The 26,405-nt window shown below is 48.2% G+C and overlaps 1 long non-coding RNA gene across 1 annotated transcript; it reads left to right on the top strand.

Annotated features, from left to right (window-relative positions):
* Positions 1-2,610: 2,610 nt before the first annotated feature.
* Positions 2,611-19,269, top strand: LOC120992457. Its single transcript, XR_005776980.1, has 3 exons — positions 2,611-2,620; positions 6,651-6,653; positions 19,093-19,269. It is a non-coding gene; the product is annotated as an uncharacterized LOC120992457 (long non-coding RNA).
* The last annotated feature ends 7,136 nt before the right edge of the window (positions 19,270-26,405 follow it).

Here is a 26,405-nt window from a genome sequence, read left to right on the forward strand (position 1 = left end):
GGACGCTTGCTTCCTCAGCACTTCTTCAGTGCGCCTGTGCCGATGACGTCTTCTCTTTCGGGTTTAGAGGTGAAGTCCTCGTCGCAGGTGCACTGAGGGAGTGCTGAGGAAGCGAGCGTCCTTCTCTCAGAGCGCCTGCGCCGAATGAAGACACGTAAGGCGCAGGCACAGGATTTGAATTGCAGACAGGGCCAGCCGGAGGAGGAGAGCGCTCGCTGGCCCTGTCAATAAACAGGAGGAGGGGGGCGTTTTTTTGAAAGGAGGATGCGGTGGCTACCAGCAAGTAGACGCCCTACTTGCTGGTAGTGAAGTCATTTGCATATTTTAAAAGTTCGATTTTTTGTGAAACCAAGCCACAGAACAAGGTAAGAGCCCTATATAGGGAATAGTCATCCAATAAGGATTTTAATATGCCCAAAAATGAAAAATGAGTTTTGGGGGGTGACAGAAGCCCTTTAACTTTGAATCTGCGAAAATGCTTGTACATGCCCTCATCATCTCCCGCCTAGACTACTGCAACACTCTCCTCTGTGGCCTTCAATCTAGCACTCTTGCACCCCTCCAATCTATCCTCAACTCTGCTGCCCGACTAATTCACCTCTCAACCTATTACTCCTCTGCCTCTCCCCTCTTCCTATCCCTTCACTGGCTCCCCATTGCCCAGCTAATTCACTTCAAAGTACTAACAAATACATACAAGGTCGTCCATAACCTGTCCCCTCCCTACATCTCTGAGCTACTTTCCCGATACATCCCCACACGCACTCTCCGATCCTCACAATACTTCCTTCTCTCCTCTCCTCTTATCACCTCTTCCCATAATAGCCTCCAAGATTTCTCCCGCACATCCCCCATACTCTGGAACTCGCTACCCCAACATATCACCTACAGTGGAATCCTTCAAAAGAAACCTAAAAACCCACCTCTTCAGACAAGCCTACAACCAGTGACCCTGCTGCCTCTATACCGCCATGACCAACCTTACCTGCACCTACTGTGTCCTTCTCCTATACCATGTAGATTGTAATCCCTCACGGGCAGGGCCCTCTCTCCTTCTGTACCAGTCTGTAACTCGTTTTGTTTATGATTAGTGCAATTGCCTGTATTATGTATGTGCACTCCTTATCATATGTACAGCACTATGGAATGAATGGCGCTTCAATAATAAATAATAATAATGTGCTTACCCTCACTAGTAGGCGGAAGTAGTCAGCGGTCCTCATCTCGATCCACCTGTGTTCCAACTGCGTGTCCCAAATTGCTGCAGAAAAACAGAGATAGAATCTCGCTGGTTGACAGGGAGACCACGCTCCACAGTACACCAGGGACGAAAACAATGGATCGGATTCCTTTTGTATCTACTTTTGGCTCCCATAGTGGTGAGGTATCACATATATTATGAAAAGAGTGGCATATTTTACAGAGGGGTCTGCCATCGATACTTGAGTTTAATAATCCACCATTGATGGCATATAAGAGGAATGCCAACCTGTGTGATGAATTGGTGAAGACCGATAAAGGGGACACACGGGGGATGGACAGAGATATTTGGCACCAAGAAAAATGGGCAGCTTCCCTTGTTTGAGTTGCTGTAATTGTAGAAATATGATTAAGGGTGATACCTTTGTCCATTCCTACAGTAGAAAGAAATATAAGAGTCAAAATTTTTACACATGCAGGTCTAGGGATGTGATTTATATGATCCAGTGCCCCTGTGTTCTGATTTATATTGGTGAGACCACCATGGAAGTGTCACGGCTGTATGTGAGCAACAAGAGCATACACAGTTAATAGAGCTACTGACCGGACCCAAACTAGGGAGGATAAAGGGTGACCCCTGTCAGAGCCTCAAAGCTCTCCCTATGCTGCTAAAGCACATGCCCGGATCCAAATGGTGGAACGGGGCATGCCCACGTACCTAAGACTGATGACCACTGTAACCCCTACAATAGTGGAAGGGGCACGGCCATCGGTGCCCTGCTCAGTATATGGAGGGAACCGTGGCCGCCTCAGATCCAGTCAGAAAATAAACAGGTACACAACAATGTCTGCACACTTAGCTGAAGGAGCTGCAGCCGCAGAGAAGACGGATCCAAAGACAGCTGCCAATATCCGGAGTGCTTGCTGCAGCAGAACACAGGTCCAGTGAAATGATAGCTAACAAGTGAAGATACTCAAGCAAGAGCTACAACTCAAATGAGAACTATAATCCACAGCCTAGAAAGGAGGAGGGGAGATTTAAAGGCAGGGAAATCAAACGCAGGAGGAACAGCTGGGAGGACTCCTCCAAGCTCTAGTAGTGACATCATCACAGGGGTGGAGAAAGAGAGCTGTGAGAACGTCTCAAAACTCTGGTAGTGACAGTACCCCCCCCCCCCTCTACGGGTGGACTCCGGACACCCAGGACCCACCTTCTCAGGATGAGCCCTATGAAATGCCCTGATGAGGCGAGTGGCTTTAATGTCCGACACCGGAACCCACGTCCTCTCCTCAGGACCATAACCCTTCCAATGAACGAGGTACTGAAGAGAACCGCGGACAATGCGAGAGTCTACAATTCTGGAAACCTCAAACTCCAGATTGCCATCAACCAAAATCGGAGGAGGAGGCAAAGAGGAGGGTACCGTGGGCTGGACATATGGTTTTAAGAGAGATCTGTGAAATACATTATGTATCTTCCAAACCCGTGAAAGATCAAGACGAAAGGCAACAGGATTGATGACTGACAAGATTTTATAAGGCCCAATAAACTTGGGACCCAATTTCCAGGAGGGAACCTTCAGTTTAATATTTCTTGTAGACAACCACACTAGATCACCCACATTCAGGTCCGGACCAGGCACACGTCTCTTATCAGCCACACGCTTATACTTCTCACTCATCTTTCTAAGATTACTCTGAATCTTTTGCCAAATGGTAGACAAAGACGAGGGAAATCTGTCTTTTTCAGGTAAACCAGAAAGAGCCCCTCCTGAGAATGTCCCAAACTGCGGATGGAACCCATATGCACCAAAGAATGGTGACTTATCAGAAGATTCCTGACGACGGTTTTTCAGAGCAAACTCAGCAAGAGGGAGAAATGAACACCAATCCTCCTGGTTCTCTGCCACAAAACAGCGCAAATATGTCTCCAGATTCTGATTGAGGCGCTCAGTCTGACCATTCGACTGCGGGTGAAAAGCAGAAGAGAAGGACAGCCGAACCCCCAGGCGAGAATAGAAAGCCTTCCAGAACCTGGACACAAACTGCGTGCCTCTATCGGAAACAATATCAGAGGGAATGCCGTGCAATTTAACAATATGGTCGACAAAAGCTTGCGCCAACATTTTAGCATTGGGTAAACCAGGGAAAGGTACGAAATGAGCCATCTTGCTAAAACGGTCCACCACCACCAGGATCATCGACTTCCCTGAGGAACGAGGAAGATCCGTGATAAAGTCCATGTACAGGTGTGTCCAAGGACGGGAAGGTATGGGTAACGGGAGAAGGGAACCTGAAGGCCGTGAACGAGGGACCTTAGCGCGAGCGCACGTCTCACAAGCAGCCACAAAACCCTCCACCGACTTACGAAGAGCCGGCCACCAAAATCTCCGAGCAATGAGATCTACCGTGGCTCTACTCCCGGGGTGACCAGCAAGAACAGTATCATGATGCTTCTTGAAGAGTTTGTGACGTAGCTCAGGAGGCACAAACAACTTCCCAGAAGGACAACAGGCAGGTGCCTCAGTCTGGGCAGCCTGGACCTCGGCCTCCAAATCGGAATATAGAGCAGAAACAACTACCCCCTCCGCCAAAATGAGACCCGGGTCCTCTGAGTTTCCTCCTCCCGGAAAACAGCGAGAGAGAGCATCAGCCTTCACATTTTTGATCCCAGGGCGGAATGTAACAACAAAATTGAATCTGGAGAAGAACAGAGACCATCTGGCCTGTCTCGGATTCATACGCCTGGCCGACTCCAAGTATGCCAGATTCTTATGGTCTGTAAAAATGGTGATAGGGTGCCTGGCCCCCTCCAACCAATGGCGCCATTCCTCGAAAGCCAACTTGATGGCCAACAACTCCCTATCTCCCACATCATAGTTTCTCTCTGCCGGGGAGAGTTTTTTAGAGAAAAAGGCACAGGGTCGCCATTTGGCAGGAGAAGGGCCCTGGGACAAAACCGCACCCACACCCCTCAATTAGTATTTTCTGGAAGCAGGTGTATTGCAGCCCTCAATCAGTATTTGCTGGAAGAAGGTATATAGCAATAGCACCCCTCAATCAGTATTTTGTGGAAGAAGGTATATGGCACCCCTCAATCAGTATTTGGCAGAAACAGGTATATAGCACCCCTTAAACAGTATTTGGCGGAAACTGGTATATAGCACCCCTCAATCAGCATTTGGCAGAAACAAGTATATAGCACCCCTCAATCAGGATTTTGTGGAAGAAGGTATATCACAGCCCTCAGGCAGTTTTTTTGGGGGGCAACGGGTATATCACACCTGTTGCAATTAGTTACTCCAATAGCGCTTGTCCCTCTATCTAGCTGCGGTATCGCAGCAGAACCGCACACAACTGCTGCACAATACAAATACACTATAATATAATTTATATGTTAGAAATTATATTATAAGTATATCACACCCCTCTATATAACACCTATCAATAGCACACCTATACCAGTCCTTACAAGGACTTTTGTGGCCCTGTTAGCTAGCGTTTGGTGTCCCTAACTGTCCCTGCTTCAAAATGCAATGTCTCCCTACACTGGCAAAACACATAATGTAAAATAGCTGCCAGATCGGGTTCTGTTATAGGGTTGGGGGGTGTGTCCATGTGCTAAAACGTCTCAATTAGCTGTCCTGTCCCACCTGATGGATGTGTCATGGGTCAAAGTTAGGCACTATGCAAAAAAATATGGCGCTCGCGAATATCGGCATATGTTTGCATGTTAAGCAAATCGCGAATGAACAAAGTTCGTCGCGAAACGACCGCCAGGCGAACCGCAAGGCCATCTCTAGTCAGGAGAAATCGGGTACTACCAGGCCAGAAAGCGGTCAAAAAGGACGGTTTTGGTGGATTATAATGTCACGGCTGTATGTGAGCAACAAGAGCATACACAGTTAATAGAGCTACTGACCGGACCCAAACTAGGGAGGATAAAGGGTGACCCCTGTCAGACCCTCAAAGCTCTCCCTATGCTGCTAAAGCACATGCCCGGATCCAAATGGTGGAACGGGGCATGCCCACGTACCTAAGACTGATGACCACTGTAACCCCTACAATAGTGGAAGGGGCACGGCCACCGGTGCCCTGCTCAGTATATGGAGGGAACCGTGGCCGCCTCAGATCCAGTCAGAAAATAAACAGGTACACAACAATGTCTGCACACTTAGCTGAAGGAGCTGCAGCCGCAGAGAAGACGGATCCAAAGACAGCTGGCAATATCCGGAGTGCTTGCTGCAGCAGAACACAGGTCCAGTGAAATGATAGCTAACAAGTGAAGATACTCAAGCAAGAGCTACAACTCAAATGAGAACTATAATCCACAGCCTAGAAAGGAGGAGGGGTAATTTAAAGGCAGGGAAATCAAACGCAGGAGGAACAGCTGGGAGGACTCCTCCAAGCTCTAGTAGTGACATCATCACAGGGGTGGAGAAACAGAGCTGTGAGAACGTCTCAAAACACTGGTAGTGACAGGAAGTGAGGGAAAGGATAAACAAACATAAAAGTACAATTAGGAAACAACAAGTGGATAAGCCGGTGGCTAAACACTTTGGGGAGTGTGGTTACTCTGTCAACCAGCTAAGATTCCGGGTTATAGATTCAGTGGGTCTATTAAGAAGGGGTGGAGATAAAGAATGAATCCTTAGAAAAAAGGAACTGAAATGGATTTTTATTGTTGAAAGCACTACAACCACATGGCATCAATATTGAATTTAATGTGAGTGGTGTTGAGTAGACATTTAAATGAGGAATACAGACAGGTCCATAAATATTGGGACAGCGACACAATTCTAACATTTTTGGCTCTAAACACCACCACAATGGATTTGAAATGAAATGAACAAGATGTGCTTTTACTGCAGACTGTTAGCTTTAATTTGAGGGTATTAACATCCAAATCAGGTGAACAGTGTAGGAATTACAACAGTTTGCATATGTGCCTCCCACTGGTTGAGGGACCAAAAGTAATAGGACAATTGGCTTCTCAGCTGTTCCATGGCCAGGTGTGTGTTATTTCCTCATTATCCCAATTACAATGAGCAGATAAAAAGGTCCAGAGGTCATTTCCAGTCTGCTATTTGCATTTGGAATCTGTTGCTATGAACTCTCAAAAAGAGATCCAAAGAGCTGTCACTATCAGTGAAGCAAGCCATCATTAGGCTAAAAAAACAAACCCATCAGAGAGATAGCAAAAACATTAGGTGTGGCCAAAAAACTGTTTGGAACATTCTTAAAAAGAAGGAACGCACCGGTGAGCTCAGCAACACCAAAAGACCTGGAAGACCACGGAAAACAACTGTGGTGGATGACCGAATAATTATTTCCCTGGTAAAGAAAACACCCTTCACAACAGTTGGCCAGATCAAGAACACTCTCCAGGAGGTAGGTGTATGTGTGTCAAAATCAACAATCAAAAGAAGACTTCACCAGAGTGAGTACAGAGGGTTCACCACAAGATGTAAACCATTGGTGAGCCTCAAAAACAGGAAGGCCAGATTAGAGTTTGCCAAACAACATCTAAAAAAGCCTTCACAGTTCTGGAACAACATCCTATGGACAGATGAGACCAAGATCAACTTGTACCAGAGTGATGGGAAGAGAAGAGTATGGAGAAGGAAAGGAACTGCTCATGATCCTAAGCATAATACCACCTCATCAGTGAAGCATGGTGGTGGTAGTGTCATGGCGTGGGCATGTATGGCTGCCAATGGAACTGCTTCTCTTGTATTTATTGATGACGTGACTGCTGACAAAAGCAGCAGGATGAATTCTGAAGAGTTTCTTGCAATATTATCTGCTCATATTCAGCCAAATGCTTCAGATCTCATTGGACGGCGCTTCACAGTGCAGATGGACAATGACCCAAAGCATACTGCAAAAGCAACCAAAGAGTTTTTTAAGGAAAAGAAGTGGAATGTTATGCAATGGCCAAGTCAATCACCTGACCTGAATCCTATTGAGCATGCATTTCACTTGCTGAAGACAAAATGGCCCAAGAACAAGCAGGAACTGAAGACAGTTTCAGTAGAGACCTGGCGGAGCATCACCAGGGATAAAACCAAGCGTCTGAGTTATAATTATTAATATGTCCCATTACTTTTAGTCCCTTAACAAGTGGGAGGCACATATGCAAACTGTTGTAATTCCTACACCGTTCACCTGATTTGGATGTAAATACCCTCAAATTAAAGCTGACAGTCTGCAGGTAAAGCACATCTTGTTCGTTTCATTTCAAATCCATTGTGGTGGTGTATAGAGCCAAAAATGTTAGAATTGTGTTGATGTCCCAATATTTATGGACCTGACTGTATGTGTAGATCTGACTCAGTATAAGTGTATGCATTATTTTAGTTGATTTTAATCACTTTATTTATCATTATTTAGATATAGATTTTATGGGGAGTACAGTGGCGGATCCGAGATACCTGGGTTCCACCAGCAAATCCGATGTGCGGTAGGATAAGATAATATATGATGTTGGGCTATGTAATATATATAGTGTCCCACTAGGTAATTGTGGGCACTACACAAGGGTCAATTGGGTCACGTTGTTCTCAACCTCCTGTGGAACAGTGGCATTGTATTTCGCAGTCCATTTCAATGTATATTGCTATGCTTTTATGTGCATTTTTCCCTGTTATGTGTGTATCAGGTCTGTTAGGGTGTAGTTCCTCCTCCTAGACAGTAGAGGGAGCTAGGGAACCCTTAATATAAATAGTCAGGTCCTGTTCAGGGAAAGAGGGTTGTTTTGTAGTCAGGAGTCTGTGTAGAGCAGAAGAGATTGTGCACTTCAGCAGAGAGGAGCTGAGGGCCACCTCCTGACATCCAGCTAGACAGCCCAGGCTTCTAGTTGCCACCAGGAGAAGTTACCTCCTGAGAGAAACCTGCAGTTCCCACAACCAAAGTGCAGAGCAGAGCAGGAGTGTAACCAGCCAACCTGTGGGCTGAAGGGCAGAAGGATCTTACTTAATGCAAGGATATACTGTATATATATACCTGAGGAAGTTTTGGTGACCAAGGATAAAGCCAGCAATAGGCATGCGGGCCTTGGGATAAAGACAGACAGGAGTTCTGAGGAATAGGGCACAGGATTTCTGAGGAAAAGTGCAGCCTGATCTGTAAGTGTTTTAACCCTCTGAGTATCTTGCAAGAACATTGTGCCTGCCATTTGTAAAAGTCTGCTTATAATTGCTACTGCCATGTGGAACTGAAACTAGTTTGTACAAAGTTGACTGTTTCCAGTAAAAGGAAGTTTTGGTTCACCACAACATCGTGTTCCTCAATTATTTCTATCATAAATCGGTGTGCCACCGTTACCGGCACTGGCATCACGAATCTTAAAGGGATCTTGCCACCGGCACATTAAACACCTGCAACATCCAGGGCACCTCATCTACCATCAGGCCTCTCCATCACTGCTGTACGCCTGCCCAGGGTCTTTCAAGAAACTGTGAGTAACCCAGAGCAACCCTTGTTTGCCCAAGTAACCGTGACCTCACCATCGCAATACCCTGCAGGGAGGCGTACTGTATATATCTGCTACATGATGTACACTCTATGCTTTTATATGCTATTGCCAGTCCTCCTGGGTATAATTGTGGTGGTTGAAATGGGACCCTTAGTTTGGTTGTCTACTCCCACCAATATATAGTAACCTTGGGCTGGTACTAGCGTTGTCTTTTTGCATAAGGATATAAATTATTAGTCCCCTTATTCATGCCGGTTGTATGAATAGAGCAATGGCATTACCTCTGATAAGTATATCGGTGCAGGGAGGCAGGGTTAGGCTACTTTCACACTAGCGTTCGGGTGTCTGCTCGAGCGCACCGTTTGAAGGGGCTCACGAGCGGCCCCGAACGCATCCGCCTGGCCCCAATGCATTCTCAGTGGAGGCGGATCCACTGAGAATGCATCCGCCTGCCAGCGTTCAGCCTCCGCTCCGCTCAGTGAGCGGACACCTGAACGCTGCTTGCAGCGTTCGGGTGTCCGCCTGGCCGTGCGGAGGCGAGCGGATCCGTCCAGACTTACAATGTAAGTCAATGGGGACGGATCCGCTTGAAGATGACACCATATGGCTCAATCTTCAAGCGGATCCGTTCCCCATTGACTTACAATGTAAAGTCTGAACGGATCCGTTCAGACAACTTTCACACTTAGAAAATTTTCTAAGTTTTAATGCAGACGCATCCGTTCTGAACGGATGCGAACGTCTGCATTATCGGAACGGATCCGTCTGATGAAACATCAGACGGATCCGCTCCGAACGCTAGTGTGAAAGTATCCTTAACCTGACGGTCATGTGACTGATGACGCGCTGTTGTAATGAGGTCATAGACATGCGCACTACGTACTTTGGGACACAGATGGATCGAGATGGGTACCGCTGACTACTACCGCCTACTAGTGATGGTAAGCACATGCACTTTAATTAAAGATGATTATGAGTAATGAATCACTTATGTAAGGTCTCACGCTGATTGGTGGTCTAGGTTACGAGGAGGAGACAATAGTGAGGAGATTGGTTCACCATTAGCATGGGAGGAGTTTTATGCACTATAGAGGAATATGGATATCACTCTGTACCAGGCTTGATAAAGGCTAAGATTTAGCCGAAACGTTGCTGTCTGGCTTTTACTGCACGCATTCTGTAAGGCTTGTCCAATAAAGGAATACACTGGAGATGCTGCCGTCGCCTTTTATTTTTTCCTCTCTCCGCACAGTCTCCCTCTCCCACCAGACCTCAGTGACAGCCCAGCAGGCTGCATTATCCACAATCCTGAGTGATGCCACAGACCGGCATCAGGATGTTCTGTGTGGGTGGAGCTAACATAGCTCCGCCCCATCCTTTGCTTTTACTTGCTCCAGGCTGGAGGCCTAAACTTCATACTGGGATGACTGGGCCTTCTTCTGCATCCGACCCCCAGACTCTGACCTCAGCTCCTGGACTGCAGGCGGCTCCCAGGACCCTCTTATCAAAGCACCTGGTAAGTCCATCTAGTAAGAAGCATGCAGCAGTGTCTGTGGAGGAGGGGGTGCAGGGCTGCTGGGGTCACACTCTCATTGTAGCAGCCCTGCACTGCCGCCAAGTACTGATGGTCACTTACCTGCTAGTTCCCACTGTCAGCTCTGTGTTTCCCTGTGCCCCCTTCATTGTTGCTCCTTGTGCCTGCTGTCTGCTCCCTCTGCCCCCTGTGTATGCACCCTGTGTGTGATCCCTGTGCCTGCTGTGCAAACTCCATCTGCCCCATCTGTGTGCTCCCTGTGCCCCTGTGTGAGCTCCCTGTGCCCCCGTATGTGCTCTCTGTGTCTCATATGCAAGCCCCCTGTGTGAGCTGCTTGTGTCCTGTGGGCTCCGTGTGACTCCAGGGCACAACCAAACGGCATGCTCGTGTGGTGCTTGTGATGTGGCCGTGCTGTGTTCAATTACCACATGGCTATCTGGGCCCTAGAGGGCTCTAGTTAAACTAATAAAGACAACATTGTTTAGGTGGTCTGCATTGTTAATTGTGGGCGACAGAGTATAGATTAAGAACCTGAGTCTAAATTAGCAGTGTTTTTTTTTCTTTTTTTTCTTTTTAGTACTTGGGGGGAGCAGACCAGGACATCTAATAAAGGAATCTTTAAAGTTATGTCACACATTGTGGCTCTATCACAGCCAGATACCACTGAACAGTGCGTCATCCACAGATGCCCCCATGACAGTGCGTCATCCACAGATGCCCCCATGACAGTGCGTCATCCACAGATGCCCCCATGACAGTGCGTCATCCACAGATGCCCCCATGTCAGTGCGTCATCCACAGATGCCCCCATAACACTGCGTCATCCACAAATGCCCCCATAACAGTGCGTCATCCACAGATGCCCCCATAACACTGCGTCATCCACAAATGCCCCCATAACAGTGTGTCCTCCACAGATCCCCCATAACAATGTCATCCCCAGAACACCATTAGTTCAAAATCAACCAAAAACACACCTGTTGGTTCAAAATATATTTTTTCCTATTTTCCTCCTCAAAAACCTAGGTGCGTCTTATAATCAGGTGTGTCTTATAAAGCGTAAAATACGGTAAATTTTTTCAATAATTTATCCATACTTTTCCTATAAAGGGTGTCTGCAGTGAATTGTCACATCTGTGCTGCAATACCTTCTGTGTGTCAGGACAAGAGATAGTAAAAATATAAGTGAAATCTATTTTCCTTTTTACATACTTTTACGTACTTTTTTCATATACTGTACTTGCTGTGAACTGTGACATCCGTGCAACATCTTGTGTGTCAAGTGTGCATATAACATTTAATATGAAGAAGGCGAGCAAACAGGGACGGGGAAGTGGTCGTGATGGTGCACGCAGAGGCCGTGGCCCTGGGCGTGTTGAAACTGCCTGCTGCCAGAGCACAAGAAAAACAAAATATCTAAGATAGGTACCTAGCTTGTCCCAGTTTGCAGGGCGGCACAGGACACCACTTTTGAAGTCAGCCCAGGTGGTCGGTTGGATTGCAGCAGATAATGCTTCCAGTCGGTTAAGCACCACCCTGTCTTCCACTAAGTCCAGTCTCAGTAGCCAGGAGTATGGTCCACACAATTCTTACCCTAATCCTCCTTCCTCCCACCATTTACAGTCTGGCCAAACAAGTGATCCCACACTCGGATATTCCGAAGACCTCTTTTCAGCGCCATTAATTGATTTGGCACTCTCGTTAAGCACGCTTGAAGAGGGACCTGAGATCTTGTGCCCCGATTCCCAACCTCTTGAGCATCCAGAGTCACAAGAACATGACGGTGGGGAATGGCATTTAGTGCTTAATGAGGTGGATGATGATGATGAGACAGTTGCCGATGACTCAACCTTAATTACTGTCTCAAGAGGTTGATGAAGAGGATGACACACAGTTGGTAATCACTGAGGTTGTGGTTAGGTCAACAAATCAGGAGGATGATCAGAGTGAGGAAGTAGAAGAGGAGGTGCTGGATGATGAGGTCACTGACCCAACCTGGGAAGGTGGCAAGCCGAGTGAGGAGAGCAGTACAAAGGGGGTGGGATCTTCAGCACTGCAACAGGCTGGAAGAGGCAGTGGGGTGGCAAAGGGTAGAAGGCGGGCACCACCGAACAGGCTCGCAACTGTTACATGGAGCACCCCCTTGCATAAATCTCCCTAGCCAAGGGGTAGGTGTTCCGCAGTATGGCACTTTTTTTGAGGAAAGTGCGGACGACAAAAGAATAATAGTTTTCAACCTGTGCCACACCAAAATGAGCAGGGGCGTGTCACCGCTGTAAGTGAGCAACTAGAGCCTACACAGAAAATACAGCCACTGACCGGACCCAAACTAGGGAGGATAAAGGGTGAACCCTGTCAGACCCTTAAAGCTTTCCCTATGCTGCTAAGCACATACCCGGATCCTAATGGTGGAACGAGGCATGCCCGCGTACCTAAGACTGATGACCACTGTAACCCCTACAATAGTGGAAGGGGCACGGCCACCGGTGCCCTGCTCAGTATATGGAGGGAACCGTGGTCGCCTCGGATCCGGTCGGAAAACAAACAGATACACTACAATGTCTGCACACTTAGCTGAAGGTGCTGCGGCAGCAGAGAAGATGGATCCAAAGACAGGTGGCAATATCCGGAGTACTTGCTGCAGCAGAACAAAGGTCCAGTGAAAAGATAGCATCCAAGTGAAGATACTCAAACAAGAGCTACAACTCAAATGAGAAATATAATCCACACTCTACAAAAGGAGGAGGGGTGATTTAAAGGTAGAGAAATCAAACATAGGAGGAACAGCTGGAAGGAAGGAAACAGAAAGTAATGACCTCATCCCAGGGGCGGAGAAACAGAGCTGTAAGAACTCCTCCAAGCTCTGGTAGTGACATCATCACAGGGGTGGAGAAACAGAGCTGTGAGAACGTCTCAAAGCTCTGGTAGTGACAGTACCCCCCCCCTCTACGGGTGGACTCCGGACACCCAGGACCCACCTTCTCAGGATGAGCCAAATGGTAGACAAAGACGAGGGAAATCTGTCCTCCTCAGGTAAACCAGAAAGAGCCCCTCCCGAGAATGTACCAAACTGCGGATGGAACCCATATGCACCAAAGAATGGTGACTTATCAGAAGATTCCTGACGACGGTTGTTCAGAGCAAACTCAGCAAGAGGGAGAAATGAACACCAATCCTCCTGATTCTCTGCCACAAAACAGCGCAAATATGTCTCCAGATTCTGATTGAGGCGCTCAGTCTGACCATTCGACTGCGGCTGAAAAGCAGAAGAGAAGGACAGCCGAACCCCCAGGCGAGAACAGAAAGCATTCCAGAATCTGGACACAAACTGCGTGCCTCTATCGGAAACAATATCAGAGGGAATGCCATACAACTTAACAATATGGTCGACAAAAGCTTGCGCCAACGTTTTAGCATTGGGTAAACCAGGGAAAGGTAAGAAATGAGCCATCTTGCTAAAACGGTCCACCACCACCAGGATCACCGACTTCCCTGAGGAACGAGGAAGATCCGTGATAAAGTCCATGGACAGGTGTGTCCAAGGACGGGAAGGTATGGGTAACGGGGGAAGGGAACCTGAAGGCCGTGAACGAAGGACCTTAGCGCGAGCGCACGTCTCACAAGCAGCCACAAAACCCTCCACCGACTTACGAAGAGCCGGCCACCAAAATCTCCGAGCAATGAGATCTACCGTGGCTCTACTCCCGGGGTGACCAGCAAGAACAGTATCATGATGCTCCTTGAAGAGTTTGTGACGTAGCTCAGGAGGCACAAACAACTTCCCAGAAGGACAACGGGCAGGTGCCTCAGTCTGGGCAGCCTGGACCTCGGCCTCCAAATCAGAATATAGAGCAGAAACAACTACCCCCTCCGCCAAAATGGGACCCGGGTCCTCTGAGTTTCCTCCTCCCGGAAAACAGCGAGAGAGAGCATCAGCCTTCACATTTTTGATCCCAGGGCGGAATGTAACGACAAAATTGAATCTGGAGAAGAACAGAGACCATCTGGCCTGTCTCGGATTCATACGCCTGGCCGACTCCAAGTATGCCAGATTCTTATGGTCGGTAAAAACGGTGATAGGGTGCCTGGCCCCCTCCAACCAATGGCGCCATTCCTCGAAAACCAACTTGATGGCCAACAACTCCCTATCTCCCACATCATAGTTTTTCTCTGCCGGGGAGAGTTTTTTAGAGAAAAAGGCACAGGGTCGCCATTTGGCAGGAGAAGGGCCCTGGGACAAAACCGCACCCACACCCACCTCGGAAGCATCCACCTCAACAATAAAAGGTAAGGAAACATCGGGATGCACCAAGACGGGAGCAGACGCAAAACTCTCTTTAATCTTAGAAAAAGCTGCAAGCGCCTCCTCCGACCAAGAGGAAAAATCCGCCCCCTTTTTTGTCATGTCAGTGAGGGGTTCGACAACAGAGGAATAATTCAAAATGAACTTTCTGTAATAGTTCGCAAAACCCAGAAAGCGCATTAATGCCTTCTGATTCTCGGGAAGCTCCCACTCAAGTACAGCACGGACCTTCTCCGGATCCATGCGAAAACCAGAAGCAGAGAGGAGAAAACCCAGAAATTGAATCTCTGATACCATAAAAACACATTTCTCCAGCTTGGCGTACAATTTATTTTCCCGCAGAATCTGCAGAACCTGAAAAAGATGATCCTGATGGGTCTGAACATCAGGGGAAAAAATCAAAATATCATCAAGATACACCAATACAAATTTCCCCATTAAATGGTAGAAAATACTGTTAACAAAATGCTGAAAGACGGCCGGAGCATTCATCAGGCCGAAAGGCATAACGAGATTCTCGAAATGCCCGTTAGGGGTGTTAAAGGCCGTTTTCCATTCATCCCCCTCTCTGACCCTGACCAGGTTGTACGCGCCTCTCAAACCCAATTTGGAAAAAACCTTGGCCCCAACAATTTGGTTGAAGAGGTCCGGGATCAGAGGAAGGGGATAGGGATCGCGAATCGTGATACGGTTCAGCTCCCTAAAATCTAGGCAAGGTCTCAGAGAGCCATCTTTTTTTTTAACAAAAAAAAAACAGCGGCAACAGGTGATTTTGAGGGACGAATATGCCCCTTATCGAGACTCTCGGAGATATACAGTAGGTTCGCATTGCGATTCTTTCCGGTTGTGAGAGATTGTAGAGGCGTGCTTTTGGCAGCTTGGCGCCGGGAATGAGGTTAATGGGACAGTCAAACTCCCGGTGAGGAGGTAGCTCCTGAACACCGCTCTCGGAAAACACGTCCGAGAAATCAGAGAGAAATGATGGCACAGTTTTAGTAGACACCTCTGCAAAAGTCGCTGTGAGACAATTCTCTCTACAAAAGTCACTCCACTCATTTATTTGCCTTCCTTGCCAATCAATAGTGGGGTTATGTCTAGTGAGCCAGGGTAACCCCAAAACTAGAGGAGAAGGCAATCCGTTAAGGACAAAACAAGATATATCCTCCACATGAGTGTCACCCACAGCCAACCGGATATTGTGAACAATGCCCTTCAGAGATCTCTGTGAGAGTGGAGCAGAGTCAATAGCAAAAACAGGTATATCCTTTTCTAATGTACAAACCTGAAAGCCATGCATGGCTACAAATTGAGTGTCAATAAGATTGACGGCCGCTCCACTATCGACAAAAATCTCACAAGAAATTACTTTGATCTCTAGCGCCACCCTGGCAGACAGGAGAAAACTGGAACTGCAGGTCAGAGGAAAAGCATCAATTCCTACATCAACTTTGCCCAAAGTAGCAGATAAAGCAGAGTTTGATGATTTACCTTTTGAGGTTTTTCTCTTATTATCGCTCTTAGTACAGTTCAAGAATCTCCTAGACGGACAAACATTTGCCAAATGACCTATGCCCCCACAACAAAAACACACCATACTCTGAGGACTAAATCCTCTTTAATCAAGGGCAAGTCGACCTAGCTGCATGGGCTCCTCCTCAGAGGGGACCGAGACAGGATGAGGCCCTTGCACACTGAATGAGTCCGCACCACTGCCCCTAGACTGACAATGGCTGGACAGAGAGGTCTCGTTTCTTTCTCTTAGACGCCTGTCAAGGCGTACCGCCAATGACATGGCAGACTCTAAGGACGTTGGTCTCTCATGGAAAGCAAACGCATCTTTCAATCTCTCTGAGAGACCATGACAGAACTGACTCCGGAGTGCAGCATCATTCCAACCTGAATCAGCTGCCTATCTCCGAAATTCAGAACAATAAAACTCCGCAGACAGTTTGTTCTGGCATAAAAAACGTAAGTTAGATTCGGCCAGCGCAACACGATCCGGGTCATCATATATCTGCCCCAGGGCCACAAAAAATCTTTCCACGGATCGAAGGGAGGGATCCCCTGATGGCAGCGAAAATGCCAAAGTCTGAGCATTACCCCTGAGCAGGGAGATGGCAATCCTCACCCTCTGCTCTTCATTACCAGAGGAATGGGGACACAAGCAAAAATGGAGTTTGCATGCCTCTCTGAAGCGAACAAAATTCTCACTGCCCCCGGAGAACGTTTCCGGAAGTGAGACCTTTGGCTCGCAACAGACTCCATGGGCCGGAGCAGAGCCCAATGCTTGAAGCTGAGTCATAGATTGACGGAGATCCGCTACCTCCAAAGAAAGACCCTGCATGCGGTCAACCAGGCCAGAAAGCGGATCCATGTCAAAAGAGACGGTTTTGGGTGGATTATAATGTCACGGCTGTAAGTGAGCAACTAGAGCCTACACAGAAAATAGAGCCACTGACCGGACCCAAACTAGGGAGGATAAAGGGTGAACCCTGTCAGACCCTCAAAGCTTTCCCTATGCTGCTAAGCACATACCCGGATCCTAATGGTGGAACGAGGCATGCCCGCTTACCTAAGACTGATGACCACTGTAACCCCTACAATAGTGGAAGGGGCACGGCCACCGGTGCCCTGCTCAGTATATGGAGGGAACCGTGGTCGCCTCGGATCCGGTCAGAAAACAAACAGATACACTACAATGTCTGCACACTTAGCTGAAGGTGCTGCGGCAGCAGAGAAGACGGATCCAAAGACAGGTGGCAATATCCGGAGTACTTGCTGCAGCAGAACAAAGGTCCAGTGAAAAGATAGCATACAAGTGAAGATACTCAAGCAAGAGCTACAACTCAAATGAGAAATATAATCCACACTCTACAAAAGGAGGAGGGGTGATTTAAAGGTAGAGAAATCAAACATAGGAGGAACAGCTGGAAGGAAGGAAACAGAAAGTAATGACCTCATCCCAGGGGCGGAGAAACAGAGCTGTGAGAACGTCTCAAAGCTCTGGTAGTGACAGGGCGTGAACACTAGCAACCTTACCACCACCAGCATGATCCGCCACATGGCATCCAATCATCCTAATAGGTGGGTCGAACGCCTGAGTCCACAATTTGTGTCTGTGGGTCACACCACTGCCTCCTCTTCCCCCGTGCTACTTGCTGGCCAACCCCCTATCCAAGACGCAGGCCGGGTGCCTCCCGCCCTGCAACTGGACCTTTGTAAGCACCATCAGCGACCACATCCATCTCCCGATCCCAGCGCAGCGTCCAAATGTCATTACCACAGGCATTTAAACACAAGCGCAAATACCCAGTAACCCACCCACAGGCCATAGCACTAAATGAACAGCTTTCTAAATTACTGGCCCTGGAAATGTTGCCATTTAGGCTTGTGGACACTGAGGCCCTCCGAGCCTGATGTCGGCGGCCGTCCCTCGTTACGCAGTCCCCAGCCGCCACTATTTTTCAAGGTGTGCCGTACCAGCCTTACACCAACATGTATCCCTAACATCACACGTGACCTGACCAACGCAGTTACTGGGAAGGTCCACTTAACCACGGACACATGGACAAGTGCATTTGGCCAGGGACCCTACATTACTCTGATGGCACACTGGGTGAATGTTGTGGAGGCCGGGAGCGACTCGTACCCTGGGATGGCACAGGTGCTACCGACGACAAGGATTGCGGGCCCCAATTCCATCAGGGTTTCTGCCGCCAACTATGTTAGTGGCTCCAACCCCCACTTCTCCTCCTCCTCCTCCTCTTCTACCTCCGAATTATACGCGTGCAGCACCAGTCAGCCTTCAGACAGTAGCTGGAAGCAGTGCAGCACTGCAGTGGGGAAGTGTCAACACGCCGTGCTGAAGCTGATCTGCTTAGGTAACAAATAGCACACCACCGCAGAACTGTGGCAGGGGATAAGAGACCAGACTGAGGTGTGGCTCTCGCCACTCAACCTAGAACCAAGCATGGTTGTGTCTGATAATGGCCGTAACTTGGTGGCGGCTTTGGAGCTCGGCAACCTTAGACACATCCCATGCCTTGCCTACGTATTTAACTTTGTGGTTCAGTGGTTTCTAAAAACCTACCCCAATTTGCCTGAGCTACTGGTGAAGGTGCGCCATGTGTGTGCACATTTCTGCAAGTCACCAACAGCTTCAGCCGGTCTGTCAACGCTGCAGCAGCGCTTGAAATTGCCAGCTCACCGGTTGTTACTCCTTGTTCCAGATGTTGGCCAGGCTTTGTGAGCAGCAGAGGGCAATAGTGGAATACCAGCTGCAACATGGTCGTCGACTTTCCAGTCAGCTTCGGCTATTCACAAGTTTGGAGTGGGCATGGATGTCTGACCTCTGTGAGGTTTTACGCAACTTTGAGGAATCAACACAGATGGTGAGCGGCGATAACGCTATTATCAGCGTCACCATCCCACTTCTGTGTCTACTCAAACTCTCGTTGCTCACAATTAAGGACAACGCTTTGCATGTGGAAGAGGTGGAATTGGGGGAAGCCATTACACAGGGGGATGATAGGGAGACCACCCTCAGTTCATCTTCTCAGCGCAAATTGGACACTAAAGAGGAGGAGCAGGAGATGGTTGCCTCAGCTTCAGAGGGTAGGACCCATAGAAGTTTAATTCTATCTGTTCTGCGAGGGTGGGCAGAAGAGGAGGAAGAGGATGAGGAGATTGGGAGTAATCCTCCTGATGACGACAGCGAAGTCTCGCCTGTTGGTACTCTGGCACACATGGCTGACTTCATGTTAGCATGGTAAAAGCGACGTTTCAACCTTCATTGGTCTTTCTCAAGCAAGAGAAAGACCGATAAAGGTCGAAACGTCGCTTTTACCATGCTGATTTGTGAATAAATCCCCACCTGATTTTCCACACTGGCGAGTGCTGCGGATTTTTTGCATTTTCCTAGACGTTGGGACCATTAGCCAGGATCCACCTCTGCGTGCACCACCACCTTTAAAAGGTACCTTTAATGTTTTTTTCCCATTATGGGATCAGTAGTGCTGCCAAAACCTCTGTGTATATCTGACTTGATGTTAGGCTGCCTTTCCCCCGACCTGTGCCTTATATGCATTTTAAACAACACGGATTACTGGTTGTTCATTCTTATTGACCCCCGCTACAAAGAGAACTTCTCATCTCTCATTCCTCTGATGGAGAGGATGAGCAAAATGGTGCCATACCAGAAGATCCTTGTTGAAAAATTGCTCCAAAATTTTCAATCTGACAACGCTGGCAGCAGAGTCTATAGTTCCTTGGCCAACCGAGGAGGGGAGACAATGGCAACACACAGCAGTTCCAATAGAGGCAGGGCAACACTCTCCAAAGCCTGGGACAGTTTCATGACACCCCGCCAGCACCCTCATCCTGATGTGCGGCCTACTGCCACAAGGAGATAAAAATTTGGGAATATGGTGAAGGCATACATAGCAGACAGTGGCAGCATCCTCAATGATCCCTCAGTGCCTTACAACTACTGGGTGTCCAAGATGGACACGTGGCATGAACTGGCGCTCTGGGCTTTGGAGTTGCTGGTCTGCCCTGCCGCCAGCATTTTATCTGAGCGTGTATTTAGTGCTGCTGGTGACATTATAACAGATAAGCGTATCCGCCTGCCAACTAAAAATGCTGACAGGTGGACTCATATAAAAATGAACAAGGCCTGGATTGACCATGACTTGTCGACTCCACTAGAGGAAAGCTGATGAGTGATGAACACAAAGGCACTTTAAAATGTGTTATTTTTAATGTACTGAATAGACTGTATTCCCTTGCACCCCTTCTACCACAAACAAGGGTATATGGTTAAATCTTCTTTTCTACTCCTCCTCCTCTTCCATCATATCAACATGCTTATTCGTCACATATAATGACCTTGCATATGTGGCCTTCGAATATAATGGTTTACAGGGTCCGCTCACCAGCAGGCCCTCACATATATATATTTTTTTAGAGGGTCCGCTCACCTACAGACCCGCAAATCAAATCTTTTACAGGTTCAGCTCACCTGCAGGCCCGCAACTCATGCTGCCTTGCTTTGAAGTGGAAGCCGTTTCTTAGGCTCCCTCTCCGAAATCGAACAATGATTCTCCATCACCCGTAGTTACCATTTTAGGTGTATAAAAGAATATCGAAAGTTGATAGGGAAGATATCAAAATGGATGTTATACAAGCGGGTGTGGACCCACTACGCCACTGACTGGGTATACTCTGGAGGGGCTTAACTAAACAGCTACCTGGTATTCACTAGAGCCCCTGATGGTTGGGATAGGCTTGGGCCGTAGGGTAGCTGCCAGGTGCCACTCCAGAGTAGTCCCCAAGTCAGTGGCAGCTGATCAGGGGGTCAGAGTACTATGTGAAAGCACCAAGGGGACTTGCGAGGCCTGGAGGTACGGGTCTGGACATGCGGCAAACAAGCGAAGTCAGCAAACGAGATCCAAAGTCAGGGCAGGCGGAAAACAGGCAAAGTCCATAAACAAAGTCTGAGGTCAGAGGCAGGCGGCAGTAAACAAAGTCCAGGAGTTTAATAGCAGGATACGGTACACAGGAAGGCAGACAAGATAAACACCTTTGCACAGGAACTAGACAGAGGATGCACAGGATGTAGCAGAGTTAAGCTAGTTGCTGCCCGCGTTTGTCAGCAGGGTGGCAGGAGGGAAAAGAGGGAGCCCATGTCTGCGGTTAGGGGCAGCGGCACCGGTACGGACCGCTGGGCTAACAGAACCCCCCCCCCCATTTAAGCCACCTCTCCTCAGGCCTGGTCCTGGACAAGAATTTTCTCAGAAGAGGGGCATTGATGTTCTCTCTGGGTGCCCAAGATCTCTCCTCAGGGCCAACCCCCTTCCAATCCACCAGAAACAGTGTTTTTCCCCTACTTTTCTTCATCCCCAGAATGGCCTTAACCTCATAGACGGTCTCATCACTGACTGCGACAGGAGCAGAGATAGGTTTCTTGAAAAATCGATTCAGGATGACAGGCTTCAGCAGGGAGACATGTAAGGAATTCGGTACCCTGAGAGAGGCCGGCAGTTTCAGTTTGTAGGAAACATCATTGATTTGTTCAAGAATTTCAAATGGACCGATGAAGCGGGGACCCAATTTGTAAGAGGGTATTTTAAGCCGGATGTATTTGGAGGCAAGCCACACTTCATCACCATGACGAAACTTAGGAGAATCCCTACGTTTTTTATCCGCAAACTCCTTCATGGGCACAGAAGCCTCTTTTAAGGCTCCCCTCGTCTCCTCCCAGATTTTAGAGAATTCTCTTGAGGTAGCATCTGCAGCAGGGATACCGGAAGAAGAAGACAGCGGAGTGGAATATTCGGCTGTTGGCCAAAAAGAACAAAAAAATGGCGATTTCTTGGAGGATTCACTGACATGATTGTTGTATGAAAATTCAGCCCAAGGCAATAGTTCTGTCCAGTTGTGATGACTGTTAGTGAAGTGGTGCAAAAAGTTAGTCAGAATTTGGTTAACACGTTCCACTTGACCGTTGGACTGAGGGTGATACGCTTACGAGAAGTCCAGAGATACATTTAATAGCTTGCAGAGAGCTCTCCAGAATTTTGATGTGAACTGTACGCCTCTATCGGACACTATACGGAGGGGGAAACCATGGAGGCGAAAAATGTGTTCAATAAATTTTTTCGCCAGCTGAGGAGCAGAAGGAAGACCAGGCAGAGGGACGAAGTGCGCCATTTTGAAAAAACAATCCGCCACCACCCAGATCACAGAACACCCGGAGGACAAGGGTATATCAGTGATAAAGTCCATGGCTATCTGTTGCCAAGGAGCCTCAGGGACAGGTAGAGGAAGCAAGGGGACCGCAGGACGTTGCTTGGAGGTTTTAGACTGTGCACAGGATGGACAGGCAGCGACAAACTCTTGGATGTCTTGCTGCATGGATGGCACCAGTACAATTGAGCAATGAATTTGAAAGTCTTTTGTTGTCCGACATGACCTGCAATTTTAGAAGAAAGAAGCAAGTTCTAGTCTGGGGTCAGAGGTTCTGTGCCACAAAAGTCTTTCCGGGCAGAATCTCAGACAATTTGACAGGACAAGCAGCAATTTTTGCGGGATCAATGATGTGTTGAGGATCCTCCTCTAGATCAGTAGCATCAAAGGACCCAGAGAGAGCATCTGCTTTGATATTCTTCTCTGCGGCATGGAAATGAAAAATTAAATCAAAACGAGCAAAGAATAAGGACCATCTGGCTTGGCGAGGATTCAGTCTTTGTGCAGACTGCAAATAGGTTAGTTTTTGTGGTCAGTGTAGATCACCACAGGATGAGATGCTCCCTCTAGAAGGTAACGCTATTCCTCCAGTGCCATTTTGATGGCCAATAACTCCCTGTCCCCAATGAAATAGTTGCGCTCAGGAGCAGAGAAGGCCCTGGAGAAAAAAAATACAGGTTACCATCTTACCGGAAGGAGCATTTTGTGAAAGCACGTCCCAGCTCCAAGAGACTATGCATCCACCTACAGGTAGAATTGCTTGTTAGCATTAGGGCAATGGAGAACCGGAGCGGCAGAAAAGGCTTGCTTCAAGGCTTGGAAGGCCGATTCAGCCTCAGCTGTCCAATTCTTAGGATTTTCTCTCTTACGGGTCAAGGCAGAGATGGGAGCAGTCAAGGACAAGAAGTGCGTCACGAACTGGCGATAGTAGTTGGCAAATCCCAGGAACCGCTGGATTGCTTTTAAACCAGAAGGACTAGGCCAGTTCAAAATCGCCGACAGCTTCTCGGGATCCATCTTCAGGCCAGTATCGAATATTATGTATCCTAGGAATGGAAGGGAGAACTTCTCAAAGGTACATTTCTCAAACTTGGCGTACAGTCGATTTTGTCTTAGTCTTTGAAGAACCAGACAAACATGCTTCTGGTGAGTAGCCAAATCTGGAGAAAAAACAAGGATATAATCTAGATACACTACAACACAAGAATATAGCAAGTCTCTAAAGATGTCATTCACAAATTATTGAAACACTGCAGGGGCATTGCTTAGTCCAAAGGGCATCACCAGATATTCGTAGTGACCGTCACGAGTGTTGAAGGCAGTCTTCCACTCGTCCCCTTGACGAATTTGAATCAAGTTGTAGGCCCTACGCAGATTGATTTTGGAGAAGATCTTAGCTCCTCTGAGGCAATTAAACAACTCTGGAATAAAGGGAAGAGGGTATTTATTCTTGACTGATTTTATTGAGGCCCCTGTAATTGATGCATGGCCGGAGAGAGAGAGACGTCTTTTTTTCTTTACAAAGAAGAAGCCAGCGCCAGCCAGAGAAGATGATTTCTGGATAAATCCTCTGTCAATATTTTCCTTAATATAATCAGACATGGCTTGTGTCTCTGCAGGTGACAGAGGATAAATGCGACCACTGGGAGGTGAAGAACCAGGAACCAGGTCAATTTGACAATCATAGGGCCTGTGAAGAGGTAATGTCTCAGCTTCCTTCTTGTCGAAGTTATCGGAATAGGCATGATACGTTGCAGGCAAACCTTCAAGATTTGGTGGTACCCGAGGTAACCAGGCATGCTGAACAGGAGAAAGACACTTTCCACGGCAGTACTGTCCCCAAAGAAGCACCTGACTTCCAATCAAGAACTGGTTCGTGGTTACAGAGCCATGGTAGCCCCAAAAGGAGAGAATGGGAAATACAGGCGTCGGACTGGAATATGATATTGATCCACTATGGCTTGCTGCAGGAAGTTTCCTGCTAATCCGGAATCCATAACAGTCGTCTTCGTGAACCTATTATCTCCAAACGACACAGTTGCTGGCAGAGTCAGGGGGAGAGAGAAATTATCTTCACCTAGGGCCGCCTCTCCAACAGACCCTAGGCTCGGGAGTTTTCCCGGTTTCAGGGGACAAGCACGGAGCACATGATCAGAAACACCACAATAGAAACAAAGTCTTTTGGCACGGCGGTAATCACGTTCCTGTTCAGAGAGCCTTACTCGGTCGACCTGCATGGGCTCAGAAACTGCAGACAATATGGAAGGCAGAGAGTTAGGAGCTTGCTGAAGAGAAGATGCCAAATGACAAGGTCTTCCCTCTCGTGTCACTTCTCTGGCACGTACCTGGAACCGTAGGTCAATTCGAGTAGCCAGGGAGATGAGGTCATCCAGAGTGGAAGGAACATCCCGTCCTGCCAGCTCATCTTTAATTCTCCCACAGAGGCCCTCCAAAAATATAGCCGCAAGAGGCTCATTATTCCAGCCGAGTTCTGAGGCTAATGTATGGAACTGAACTGCATACCGGCCCATGGATTGGTTCCCTTGACACAGCCGTAGTAGGGAGGATGTGACAGAAGTGGTGCGTCCGGGCACATCGAACACCTTGCGGAAGGTCTCTAGGAAGACCCGGAGATCCAGTATGACTAGGTTGTTTCTCTCCCAGAGGGGATTGATCCAGGCTAGTGCCTCCCCAGTGAGGTGTAACACAAGAAAAGCCACTTTAGCTCGGTCCGTCACTGCTTAGGGTCACCATTGAAATGTGGAGGAGCTGAGAGACGAGGTCCAGATCCTGGTACATAGGGAGAGGACGGAGCAGAAGCCGAGTTAACCTGGGCAGAGAAGCTTGGTGACTCTGGGGGAGCAGATGTCAGGTCATTTAGACGCATATTCACATTGCATAGGTAGGATAATATTTGATCCTGACGCTCACGCTGCTGAGCCAACTCCTGGTGTAACTCAGTGGTACTTGGAGGGTTCAGATCAGCGGGGTCCATTGCCTGAGCAAACTGTTATGCAAGCGGGTGTGGACCCACTACGCCACTGACTGGGTATACTCCGAAGGGATGTAACTAAGCAGCTACCTGGTATTTACTAGAGCCCCTGATGGTGGGGATAGGCTTGGGCTGTAGGGTAGCTGCCAGGTGCCACTCCAGAGTAGTCCCCAAGTCAGTGGCAGCTGACCAGGGGGTCAAAATACTCGGTGCAAGCACCGAGGGGACTTGCGAGGCCTGGAGGTACGGGTCTGGACAGGCGGCAAACAAGCGAAGTCAGCAAACGAGATCCGAGGTCAGGGCAAACAGGCAAAGTCCATAAACGAAGTCCGAGGTCAAAAGCAGGCGGCAGTAAACAAAGTCCAGGAGTTTAATAGCAGGATACGGTACACAGGAAGGCAGACAAGATAAACACCTTTGCACAGGAACTAGACAAGCTAGACACTGTGGTTGCTCAGGCAACTTCCTGTGGTAGGAAGTGCCTTAAAATACCTGCTGCAGTCCAGCCATAGGCTGCTGAGACAGAGGGCGTGTATGTGCTGCCTCTTAGGTGAAGAGAGACGCACCCATGCAAGCTACAACACAGTACAAGTCTCCAGCAGCAAGGAAACACTGGCATGGATCAGATGTAGCAGAGTTAAGCTAGTTGCTGCATGCGTTTGTCAGCAGGGTGGCAGGAGGGAAAAGAGTGGTTAGGGGCAGTGGCGCCGGTATGGACCGCTGGGCTAACAATGGATCGTGGACGTCGCTGGGACGTGCAATCAGGCAGAAGTTATCTAGAGTCAACAAAGCGGCAGCAGGGCCTCTCCTGTATAACGTTTCCTCATCCTAAATACCCCAGTGACATTCTCTGTAATTTTTTATTACTTATTCCAATAACAGCATCTTAAGAGTCCTGTATTGTTATTTATCGTCACTACCTCCCCGAGTCGGGAGTGGGTAATTTGCGCGCCCCCCGCTTGCCTTCCTTGGATGTGGTAGCCGTTTCTCAGGTTCCCTCTCCGGAATCCAACACTGATTCCCAGTTACTCATATTCTACATGGTTTGGGCTGAAAATAACATAGAAAGTTGATAGGGCAGACATCCAAATGGATCGTCGCCGTCACAGGGACGTGCCATCGGCCCCAGGTTAACTAGAGTCACCAAAGCAGC

The sequence above is a fragment of the Bufo bufo genome, chromosome 1, assembly GCF_905171765.1.
Source record: "Bufo bufo chromosome 1, aBufBuf1.1, whole genome shotgun sequence".
In the NCBI taxonomy this organism is placed as follows: domain Eukaryota; kingdom Metazoa; phylum Chordata; class Amphibia; order Anura; family Bufonidae; genus Bufo; species Bufo bufo.